This window comes from Microtus pennsylvanicus, chromosome 6, assembly GCF_037038515.1.
Source record: "Microtus pennsylvanicus isolate mMicPen1 chromosome 6, mMicPen1.hap1, whole genome shotgun sequence".
Lineage (NCBI taxonomy): Eukaryota > Metazoa > Chordata > Mammalia > Rodentia > Cricetidae > Microtus > Microtus pennsylvanicus.
The window spans coordinates 70264861-70276563 of record NC_134584.1 but is presented as its reverse complement, the minus strand read 5'-3'; the positions used below and the strand labels follow the sequence as shown (position 1 = coordinate 70276563).

Below are 11703 nucleotides of genomic sequence, written 5' to 3'. Positions count from 1 at the left end.
TTGCACTTCCACCAGCAATGGAGGAGTATTTTTCTTACACCACATCCTCTCCAGCATAAGATATCATTGGTGTTTTTGATCTTAGCCATTGTAACTGGTGTAAGATGGTATCTCAGAGTCATTTTGGTTTGTGTTTTCTTGATAGCTAAAGATTCTTCTGTTGAGAATTCTCTGTTTAGTTCTGTGCCCCATTTTTTAATTAGATTACTTGGAATTTTGATGTTTAATTTCATGAGTTTCTTACATATTTTGGAGATCAGTCCTCTGTCTGATAAGGGGTTTGTGAAAATCTTTTCCCATTCAGTAGGCTTCCTTTTTGTCTTATTGACTGTGCTCTTTACTTTACAGAAGTTTCTCAGTTTCAGGAGTTCCCATTTATTTCTTGTTGTTCTCAGTGTCTGTGCTACTGGTGTTATATTTAGAAAGTGGTCTCTAGTGCCCATGCATTGAAAACTATTTCCCACTTTCTGTACTATACAATTCAGTATGATTGGAGGTCTTTAATCCATTTGGACTTGAGTTTTGTGCATGGGGATAGAAATAGATCTATTTTCATTCTTCTACATATTGATATCCAGTTATGCCAGAACCATTTGTTGAAGATGCTTTCTTTTTTCTATTGTATAATTTTAACTTCTTTGTCCAAAATCAGATCTTCATAGGCATGTGGATTAATATCCGGGTCTTCAATTTGATTCCATTGGTCAACCTGTCTGTTTTTATGCCAATACCAAGCTGTTTTCCTTACTTAAGTTCTATAATAGAGCTTGATGTCAGGGATGGTGATGCCTCTAGAAGGTCCATTATTGTACAGGATTGTTTTGGTTATCCTGGGTTTTTTTTTCCATATGAAGTTGATTATTGTTCTTTTGAGGTCTGTGAAGTATTGTGTTGGGATTTTGATGGCGCTTGCATTGAATCTTTAGATTGCTTTTGGTAGGATTGCCATTTTCATTATATTGATCCTACCCATCCAAGAGAATCACCATACTAATTTTCATAGTGACTGTACAAGTTTGCACTACTACTAGCAATGGAAAAGTGTTCCCCTTGCTCCACATCCTCTCCAGTATGAGCTGTCACTTGTGTTGTTGATCTTAGCCATTCTGATGGATGTAAGATAGAATTCCACAGTTGACAAACACCTTTAGCAAAGGGGCTAGATACAAGATTAACTAAAAAAAAGAAAACCCAGTAGCACTACTATATGCAAATAATAAAAGTGCTGATAAAGAAATCAGGAAACAATACCATTTACAATAGCCATAAGCAATAGAAAATACCTTGGGAATAACTCTAACCAAGCAAGTGAAAGACCTCTTTGACAAGAACTTCAAGTCTTCTAAGAAAGAAATTGGCAACAATATTAGAAGATGGATCTCACATTCTCAAAGATCAGTAGGATTAACAGTAAAAATGGACATCTTATGAAAAGCAATTTACAGATTCAAAGAAACCCCAATCAAAATTCCAACAATACTTTCCAGACCCAGAAAAAAACAATACTCAACTTCATATGGAAAAACAACCAACCAACCAAACAAAAAAACCCCAGGATAGCTAAAATGATCCTGAACAATAAAAGAACTCCCAGAAGTATCACCACACCTGACTTCAAGTTCTATCACAGAGCTATAGTAATAAAAATAGCATGGTATTGGCATAAAAACAGACAGGTGGATCAATGAATCAAATTGATGACCTTGATGTAAAATCACACTTCTATAGACATCTCATTTTTGACAAAGAAACCAAAATGATACAATGGAAAAAAAAAGCACCTTCAACAAATGGTGCAGGCATAACTGCCTTCAGCAGGTAGAAGAATGCAAATTGACTCATATCCACTACTCTGTAGAAAACTCAAGTCCAAGTGAATCAAAGACTTCAACATAAATCCAGTTATACTGAATATGATAAAAGAGAAAGTGGGAAGTAGCCTTTAAAGCATTGGCACAGGAGACAACTTTCTGAATATAACACCAGTAGCACAGACACTAAGATTGACAATTAATAAATTGGACCTCATAAAACTGAAATGCTTCTGTAAGGAAAGGGACACTATCAGTAGGACAAAATAGCCCACAGAATGGGAAAAGACTCTCACCAATCCTACGTCTGACAGAGGGCTGATTTCCAAAATATATAAAGAGCTGAAGAAACTAGGCAACACAAACCCAAATAATCCAATTAAAACTTGGGTACTGATCTAAACAGAATTTTCAACAGAGAAATCTCAAATGGCAGAGAAGCACTTAAAGAAATATTCACTATCTTTACCCATCAAGGAAATGCAAATCAAAATGACTCTGAGATACTACCTTAACATCTGTCAGAATGACTAACATCAAAAACACTGATGACAGCTTATACAAGTTAGAATGTAGAACAAGGGAACACTCCTCCACTGCTGATGGGAGGACGAACTTGTACATTCACTTTGGAAATCAATATAATGGTTTCTTAGGAAACTGGGAATGGATCTATCTCAAGACCCAGCTATACCACTCTTGGATATATACCTAAGGAACATTCCACAAGGACACTCGCTCAACTATGTTCATAGCAGTTTTATTTATAATAGTTAGAACCTGAAGACAAACTGTATGCACCTCAACCAAAGAATGGATAAAGAAAATATGGTACATTTACACAATTTACTCAGCTGTTAGAAACAATGACATCAGGAAATTTGAAGTGGATGAAATTAGAAAAAAATCATCTGGAGTTAGGTAATCCAGACCCAGAAAGACAAATATGATATGTACTCACTCATAAGTGAATATTAGTTATAAAGTAAGGTTAACCATGCTTTAATTCATAGACCCAGAGAGTCTAGATAAACCAAGATGGGATGCATGGATCTCTCAGGAAAGGAGAAATAGAAGAGATCTTGTGGGTAAACTTGGGGTAGGTGGGAATGGGAGCATGAGGGATCATGGGGGGTGGGGTGGATGGAAGGGGAGAGTACTGAGAGATGACTGGAAAGGGGGTCACTTTGGAGTCAGGTAGATATTTGATATAAGGGGGACACTCCCAGGAATCTACAAGGATGATCCTAGCTAACAGTGTTAACAATAGTGGATACATAGCTTGAACTGGCCATCTCCTGTGATCAGATTGGTGACTACCCTAATTGTCATCAGAGAACCTTCATCAGTAACTGATGGAAACAGATGCAGAGACCCACAGTCAATCATTAGGTTGAGCTAGAGGAATTCTACTGAAGAGAGGGAGAAAAGATTACAAACCTTTACAGATAGGTCAAGGACATCACAAGAAATCAGACAGAAACAACTAATCTCATAGGAACTCAGAGTCTGAACCAGGGAGCCTACATGGGACTGACTTAAGGCCTCTACATATATGTGGCAGTAGTGTATCTTGATCTATACGTAGGACTCCTAACATTGGGAACAGGAGCTACCCTTAAAGCTTTGGCTGACTTTTAGAAACTGAATTTAGAAACTCATACTTGATTGCCTTGCTCAACCCTAATACAAGGGGAGGAGCTTAGTCTTATTGTAACTTGATATGTCATGCTTTGAAGCCTGCCCCTTTTTGAACAGAAACAGAAGAGGAGTAGAATTGGAGAGGAGTTGGGGGAAGAGGAGAAGAGGGTGGGGGAAAATGTGGTCAGGATGTAAAATAAATAAATAAATAAATACATACATAAATAAAATTAAAGATACAAAAAGTTTTGATTATTAAGGATGTTGGCCATTTCTTCTTTAAGAGTTTCTCAGCCATTTGAGATCCTATTGGAGAATTTTCTGTTTAGATCTAGTTCCCTAGTTTTTAATTAAATTATTTTGTTTTTTGATATCTAGGTTTTTAAATTCTTTATGCTTTTTTTGCATTGTTTAATTTATTTGTTAGAGAAAACAGATAGTTATTTTTCAACTTGGTAAGATAAGCCCTTAACCCCTGGGTTCAGTGATTTTCCAAAAGGATTTGCAGGACTCAACACAATGTCGTAATCACGAATAGCATCTATTATTGCAGAAGTATACAAAACAGTTTTAGTAATGCAGGAAAATGATGTTGAGTTTTGAGGGAGCAGCTCGAAGGATCTTCTATGTAGACATAAGAAGATGTTTAGTTCCACAGAACATATTGAGCTCCCTCAGGAATAAGTCCTGACATTCTCAAGTGTGCACTAGAGACTTTCTGAAGACTTAAAGCCCAGGGTATTTATTGGAGACTGGCCATGCAGGTATCCTATGCTTGGCATGCTCACAATGCCAGGCTTTTAGAAAGACAATGTTAGTGTAACCATATGGTATGAACAGTTCAGGTACAAAGACACTTGCCAGAGGGACAGAAGTATTCCAAAACAGAAGTTTCCAGGGCCAATGTTGCAAATAAGCCTTTCTCATGACATCCTTTAACTTAGATTCAGTATTAAAGGGGTTTTACTTGTTTGTGTGTGTTGGTGTTTCTGGGCTCATGTTGAAAATGTAGTTCCTAATAACATTAATAAAATGATTTAATATTTCAATGTTAATATTAATAGTACAATTCCAATGCTAACAGTATGAATACTGAAAACAATTTAAAAATTCTATGTAGTTGTTTTATTACACATTGAGAATTGTTTATTAATTTACTCTGGAGTCGAAGGATTGTTTTCTGTGTGTTTAAGTCAGAAACGATGCAGAGGTTAGTTTATTTTGTACAACTTTCCTTTTTATTAGCAAACATCACAATCATTTACAAACACAATCACTTCTGCTGCTTATTTTGCCCACTTCCTTCCAGTCTCCCCTCCTTCCCCTAAGCCCTCCCTCACCTGACAGTCCCCTTTTCACTTCAAGGTCACCTGCTTCCTCTTGCACCTCCCCTTACTACTTCAATTCCTTCTCAGTCTATATAACTTCCAAATTCGGGGGATACGTTTTCAAATTGTTAGTTCAATTTTATTTTATAGTTGTCTTAAATTCTTATATAGATTTTAAAAGAAGAAGGTGAGGCCAATTTAGAAGTCTGGTCTCAGATGTCCCTTCTTTACTCAACCCATGCTTTTCCTTTCCTACGGGAAGCAATTTAATTAGATTTAGATTTCTCATTTGAATTTTTAAAATAAAACCACACCTGTAATTTCTTTCTTCAGGAAATGCTGACACATTTTTCATGCTATTAAGCACATACATTTTTTGTCTTTTAAAAAATTAGTAGTATTTCCTGGGATTATACCATTGTAGTCTGGAAGTCATGAAGGTTCCTAACGCTGATGTTTGTGACTGGGCGCAGGCACACAGCACAGCAAAGGTACAGGGCATTTGTACATAGACGTCTGTCTTTACACTTTGCTTTTTACCCAGAGCTTTTGGTCAAAAAAATAATTCCAGCTTCCTTGCTCTTCTGCTCTCTCTCCCAAAAGTGGAATCCGCCTCTTTGCCATTGTGTGTGTGTGTGTGTATGTGTGTGTGTACCAGGTGTCTTGCTGTAACCATTACTGTGTGGTCCTAAATCACGCCTTCTGTCTCTACATGGAGACTTTCATAGGGCAGCAATAGGGCTCTAAGTCAGCTGCTTCTTTATATTTCCCCAGTGTTCTTGGAGCTGTAACTTACATTCTTGTAACTCTGTTCTTCTAAAGTGTGTGTGTGTGCTCTGTATTTTATTGGACATTTCTGTCTATTGATGCCTAAAATAGACCAATTGTTTTTATTTCTGACACCCATATGCCCCCCTTTCCTGTAATTAACTAGCTGAAAGATGTGTATGTATATGTGGTCTCTCTCTCTCTCTCTCTCTCTCTCTCTCTCTCTCTCTCTCTCTCTCTCTCTCTCTCTCATACAGTTTTGTTAGATGTTATTTAAGATCAAAGTAAACCTCCTTCCCTATATAATCCATCCTTGTCTTTATCTGAAGTGGCAAACCACCTGTAATCATTATTTTAAGATGTTTCTCATCGTATTTTTAAGTTCTGCCCACACTTACTATTCTCTAAATGAAAGAAGAAAAGCCAGGGAAATTAGGTCCAAGGAGGTTAGGACTTCCTTTCAACCTCTGATTTGAAAGGGCAATAAATAACGATGTCACTTGGCTTTCAGACAACATTGTGGAGAATTTAAATTCTTTTTAGCAATATAGAAAATATTACTGAACTATAATTAGTAACTAGTGGGTGTGAGGGCAGACTGTCCCAGGTTATTTTGTGACTTTCTCAGGAGCAAGCGTCCCATTGCATGGGTGCCAGGTTTATCTCACTCACTTCCTCTTTGGCTGTTCTCTCCACGCTTTCCTTTAGCCTGTATGTCAGCCGAGGTGCTTCAGTAACACCGCCTCTAGGATCAGCATGCCACACAGAGAAATTTCTATGTGGAATATGTTTTGACTGGATATTTTGCTATTTACTTTTGTGAATTTAAATGTAATTGAGACAATACCAGCAAACAGTCGAGTAGCTTAGAAGTATACAAATCAGAGTCAAGGTTTCATATGTCTTAACGAGACTTGTAGTATTAAAAAAATTCCCTGTTGTCATGTGAAGATACCACATTTATTTGGAAGGTTGAGCTGAGGCAATAATATTGCAAAAGTATAAGAAAATTTATTCAACCAATTTTGACTATTAGTGATAAAAGTAGGTATTCAATTTGCAATGCATTTTTAAACTTATACAGAATATTTAGTAGTGGGAAGATAATGACAGAACAGAACCATCATTCAATCTGTACTTAGACTACTTTAAGTAGTTTCTGGGGAAGTTAATTTTGGGAGCCAGAGAAGATGCTGTCTTTGAGAAAATTTAGTTAGTTTTCTTTGAAATCCAGGGTAAAGTGCTGTGGATGTCGGTCACTGGGGAGAGCACTTCTCTAGCTTGTACAAATGCCAAGTGTTTGATTCCATGGAGCACACAAAACAGTGTGGTTGCACAGGCCTGGAATTTTGGCACTTGGGAGGTAGATGCAGAAAGATTAGAAGTTCAAAGCTGCATTGGTTTACAAGAGACCCTGTCTTAAAAAAATCCCAAATCAAAAACAATTAAAAAGATAGAAAAGCAAAGAAGAAGCTGGTGTACAAACGGCAGCATGCTATCCGGTGCTACGATCGGTCAGCAGCGTGAGTGAGGTGTTCCCAAACTGACCTTGATTCGGTCTCCGGAACCCAGCCCTGCTCATATTTAGTAACATATTAAAAACACACGTGTGGGATGTGAGGAAACTATGGAGAATCTTAACAAACGTTTCCTGATGTTCATGCTATGACATTTACCAGAAGTTTGTTGTTGTTGTTCATTTCTTCTGTCGTCTGCATGTGTCAAAGTTACACCAGTTGACTTTTATGCATACCAAACAATTCTGCATGAGGCACACACATTTAAATATGAATGTAAGGTGGAACCAATAACATGCACATGCTAGCAAACACAGCCAAGACTCTATGGAAAAAACTCTTGTGGATCCTGGAGTTGTCAGTGTTCGACAGTGAAGTGCAATTAAGATGGACAGCTTAACTTTCTACGTAATTGAATTTGCTAAAGCAGAATCTTTGATCATCTGTTGATAACTGAAGCAGGCCTCTCTTATTTAGGGTCACTACTGCTGTGAGGAAACACAATGACCAAAAGCAATTTGGGGTGCAAAGGGGTTTATTTAGCTTACATATCTCAAGTCATAGTCCATTGAGGGTAGCCAAGGCAGGACTTCAGGCTAGGCAGGAACCTTGAAGTGAGGGCTGATGCAGAGGCCACAGAGGAGTTGCCTATTACTTACCTACCCTGCTTTTTTAAAAAACTTGGGGCCACCAGCAGGGCACCATGCACTGTGGGTTGTGTCCTCCCATATCAATCACTAATTAAGAAAAATGCCTTACAGGCCTGCCTACAGCATTGTCTCAATTGAGATTCCCTCCTCTTAGGTGACTACAGCTTGTGTCAAGTTGACATAGAATTAGCCGGCACAGTTTCTTTCTTCAGAATCTATAAACTCACCAGGTGAGAGACAGACATCTGGTTTCAGGCAGCAAGGGTTTTAATTACATCTGTGGGGATGAGGGGAGTGGGAATGCAAGGCTTTCACACAACAAGTTAAATAAACAGCAAGCATCTCCATTGTTGTTGACAGCATTTCCTACTTCAGCTTTCTTTATGTGCCCAGAAATACTGACTTTGAGGTCCAGACTAAGGGGTTGGAAAGATGGCCCAGTGGTTATGAGTACTTGTTCCTACAGAGCATTAGGGCTCAATTCCCAGTGCTCACATAGTGGCTCACAAGTCCAGTTCAAGGGGATCTGATGTCCTGTTCTGACTTCCTGAGGCACCAGACGTGCACATGATGCTCATAAAGACATGCAGGCAAAATGTTCACACAAAATAAAATAATCTAATAAAATAAAATAAAAAGCGGGGTTTTCATAGATTAGTGTGTAGCCCAACTGTCATCAGAGAGGCTTCATGGAGCTACTGATGGAAACAGATGCAGAGACCCACAATCCTGCAGAAGAGAGGGAGGAAAGACTGCAGGTCCCAGTGGTGCCAAGGACATCACAAGAAAACCCACTGCATCAACTGACCTGGCCTCATAGAAGCTCACGGAGACTGAACCAACAACCAAGGAGACTGCATGGGACCATGAGACTGACCTAGACCGTCTGCATATATCTTACAATGATGTAATTTGGTCTTCTTGTGTGACTCCTAACAGTGTCCACTGAGTCATTCCCTCAGTACTCCACAAAATAGTCCCTTTTCTGGTTTTAAGTTAAAAAAAATTAGAAAATTTGCTTGCGAACATTTCCAAATTGAGAAACAAGTATTGATGTTAGTTAGTAGACATCTAATTTTAAGAAGTAATTTATCTGTTAACAGCTAGATGCCCATTTGTACCACATTAGTAAGTGTAGGCAGTACCTTGTTGCAAAGTTGGTACAGCGAACTATTTGTATGTCAAATATTAAAACTTTGAGAACACATTTTCTTCGAGATATAATAAAGTATGAAGCATTATTATCTTTGTAATTACCAAAAATAGGGCTGGAGCGATGGCTCAGCAGTTGAGAGCATTTGCTGCTCTCCAGAGGACCGGGGTTTGTTTCCCACCACCTAATTGATGACTGTCTACCTCCAGTTCCTGTGCCCTCTTCTGGCCTCCGCAAGCACAAGGTGCACATGACAAGACCTTATGTACATGAAGAGAAAACACTTATAAAATAAAACTCATAAAATAAAAGTAAACAATCCTTACATTTTTTTGTGTGGTGCTGGGGATTGAACACAGGTTGTAGGCTATTGTAGCTAAACTCCCTAGCCCTGTCTTGGATTCTTAACTAAACTCTACCACACAGCTAAGGCCTAATGTTGGTCTTTTTGTTATGGTGAAAATCTAGAAATATTTGAACTGAATTATAGAGAATATGCAAATAAATAGTTTGCAATGTAGTGAAAATTTTAGGGAGTTTCCCATTTGTATTTTCTCTCTTAAAAAGAATTGTAATTTAATGCAAGATTTGGGTATATATTATTCTATTTTCTTTGTCTAAGCAACAGAAGACAAAATCAAACCGAACCAAACACCGGAGTAGAACCTCAAATAAGAATGGTGAGTTGAAAAGAAGAGCCACATAGGCAAACGTGTGAGGAGTGAGCATTGAAGCCACTGCGAAGTGTGTCGTGTTTGAGACCATCCCAGGAAGATAATTAAACTAAATTAGTAGATATCTAGGAGAATGAATGTCTGTTTTTTCTGAACTTTTATTGTTTAGAACAAATTATTTTATTTTATTTTCCACTATTTTATTTTCTGTCATTTTGCCTCTTGTGCATATTACATAAAAAGAACCATGTGCTGTGATTTAGGGAGATCTGGTACTCAAGGTCCTTACCGTGTTAGAGGCATCATCCTCACTGTGGCAGCACTAAGGTAGCAGAAGCTTCGAGAATTGTTGCTTAGGTCATGCTTCATATGCTTCATTTTGAGTATTTGCTTTTTTATTGTATGAGTACTTCTTTTTGTTGTTGAGCAATAATTGTACACATCCTAGTAGTAATGTCTCAGCAGATATATGATTTGAAAAAAATATAAAAACATTCCATTCTGTCAATGGTTTTCTTTTTATATAGACAGTAATATATTTTGAGACCAAAAATACATTGATTTTTATCAGTATATTTTTTTATTGCTAATTTGTTTTGAACACATCAAAGACTCGATTGCCCCCTCTGAGGTCATGAAGATCTAACTGTTTTCTTCTATTAGTTGCATAGTTAAGTTCTTGTATTTAGACCAGCCATCTGTTCTGCATTGATTGTAGGATAAGGGGTAGAACTGGTGGGGATGCACAGTCTCTGTTTTATATGTGGCTACCTATCTGTTCCATGTGTCTATCAAATACATTTCATTCCTTATTGAATGTTCTGTTCATGCTTGTTGGGCATCAGTCGGCAGGACTGGAGATGTAGATGGCTCAGTGGTTAAAAGCCCTTGTTGCAGATGGCGTTGCGAGGTTGGGCACAGCGAGGCTGGGGCTGCGGTCAGGCTTGGGCGCCTCCCGTGGGCGGCGGCTGCCTGGAGCTCTCTGCGGCCCAGGCCCCGCGGCTGCTCGGACGCAGGTATAACTTCCTTCTTCAGCAAAAACGTGGATTTAGAAAAGCACCAAGAAAGGTTGAACCTCGAAGATCAGACACGGGGTCAAGTGGGGAAGCCTATAAGAGAAGTGCCTTGATCCCGCCTCTGGAAGAGACAGTCTTTTACCCTTCCCCCTACCCTATACGGACTCTCGTGAAGCCCTTTTTCTTCACTGTTGGGTTCACAGGTTGTGCATTTGGATCAGCTGCTATTTGGCAATATGAATCATTGAAATCCAGGATCCAGAGTTATTTTGATGGTATAAAAGCTGACTGGTTGGATAGCATACGACCTCAGAAGGAAGGAGACCTCAGAAAGGAGATTAACAAGTGGTGGAATAGCCTAAGTGATGGCCAGCGGACTGTGACAGGTATCATAGCTGCAAATGCTCTAGTATTTTGCCTATGGAGGGTCCCATCGCTGCATCGAACCATGATCAGATATTTTACATCCAACCCAGCGTCAAAGGTTCTTTGTTCTCCAATGTTGCTGTCAACGTTCAGTCATTTCTCCTCGTTCCACATGGCAGCAAATATGTATGTTTTATGGAGTTTCTCATCTAGCATCGTGAACATTCTGGGTCAAGAGCAGTTTGTGGCAGTGTACCTGTCTGCAGGTGTCATTTCCAATTTTGTCAGTTATGTGTGCAAAGTTGCCACGGGGAGATACGGACCTTCACTGGGTGCATCAGGAGCAATCATGACTGTACTTGCAGCAGTCTGCACCAAGATCCCAGAAGGGAGGCTCGCCATCATCTTCCTCCCGGTGTTCACCTTCACAGCAGGCAATGCCCTAAAAGCCATCATTGCCATGGACACAGCTGGGATGATCCTGGGATGGAAATTCTTTGACCATGCAGCGCATCTTGGGGGAGCTCTCTTTGGAATATGGTATATCACTTATGGTCATGAACTCATTTGGAAGAACAGGGAGCCTCTAGTGAAAATCTGGCATGAAATAAGGACTAATGGCCCCAAAAAAGGAGGTGGCTCTAAGTGATGCAAAACTGGCCAGTATGGTACATCTGCTCCTTGCTGCCTGGAAGACTCAGCATCCTGCCACCCCGGTGTTTTAAATGTTCTCAGTACATGTCTCATTAGCAAATAATGGCAAAGTTATGAAATAAATG

The 11703-nt window shown here is 39.0% G+C and overlaps 1 pseudogene; it reads left to right on the top strand.

The window, feature by feature from the left end:
• The first annotated feature begins 10439 nt into the window (after positions 1-10439).
• Positions 10440-11703, top strand: LOC142852060 (presenilin-associated rhomboid-like protein, mitochondrial pseudogene; annotated as a pseudogene).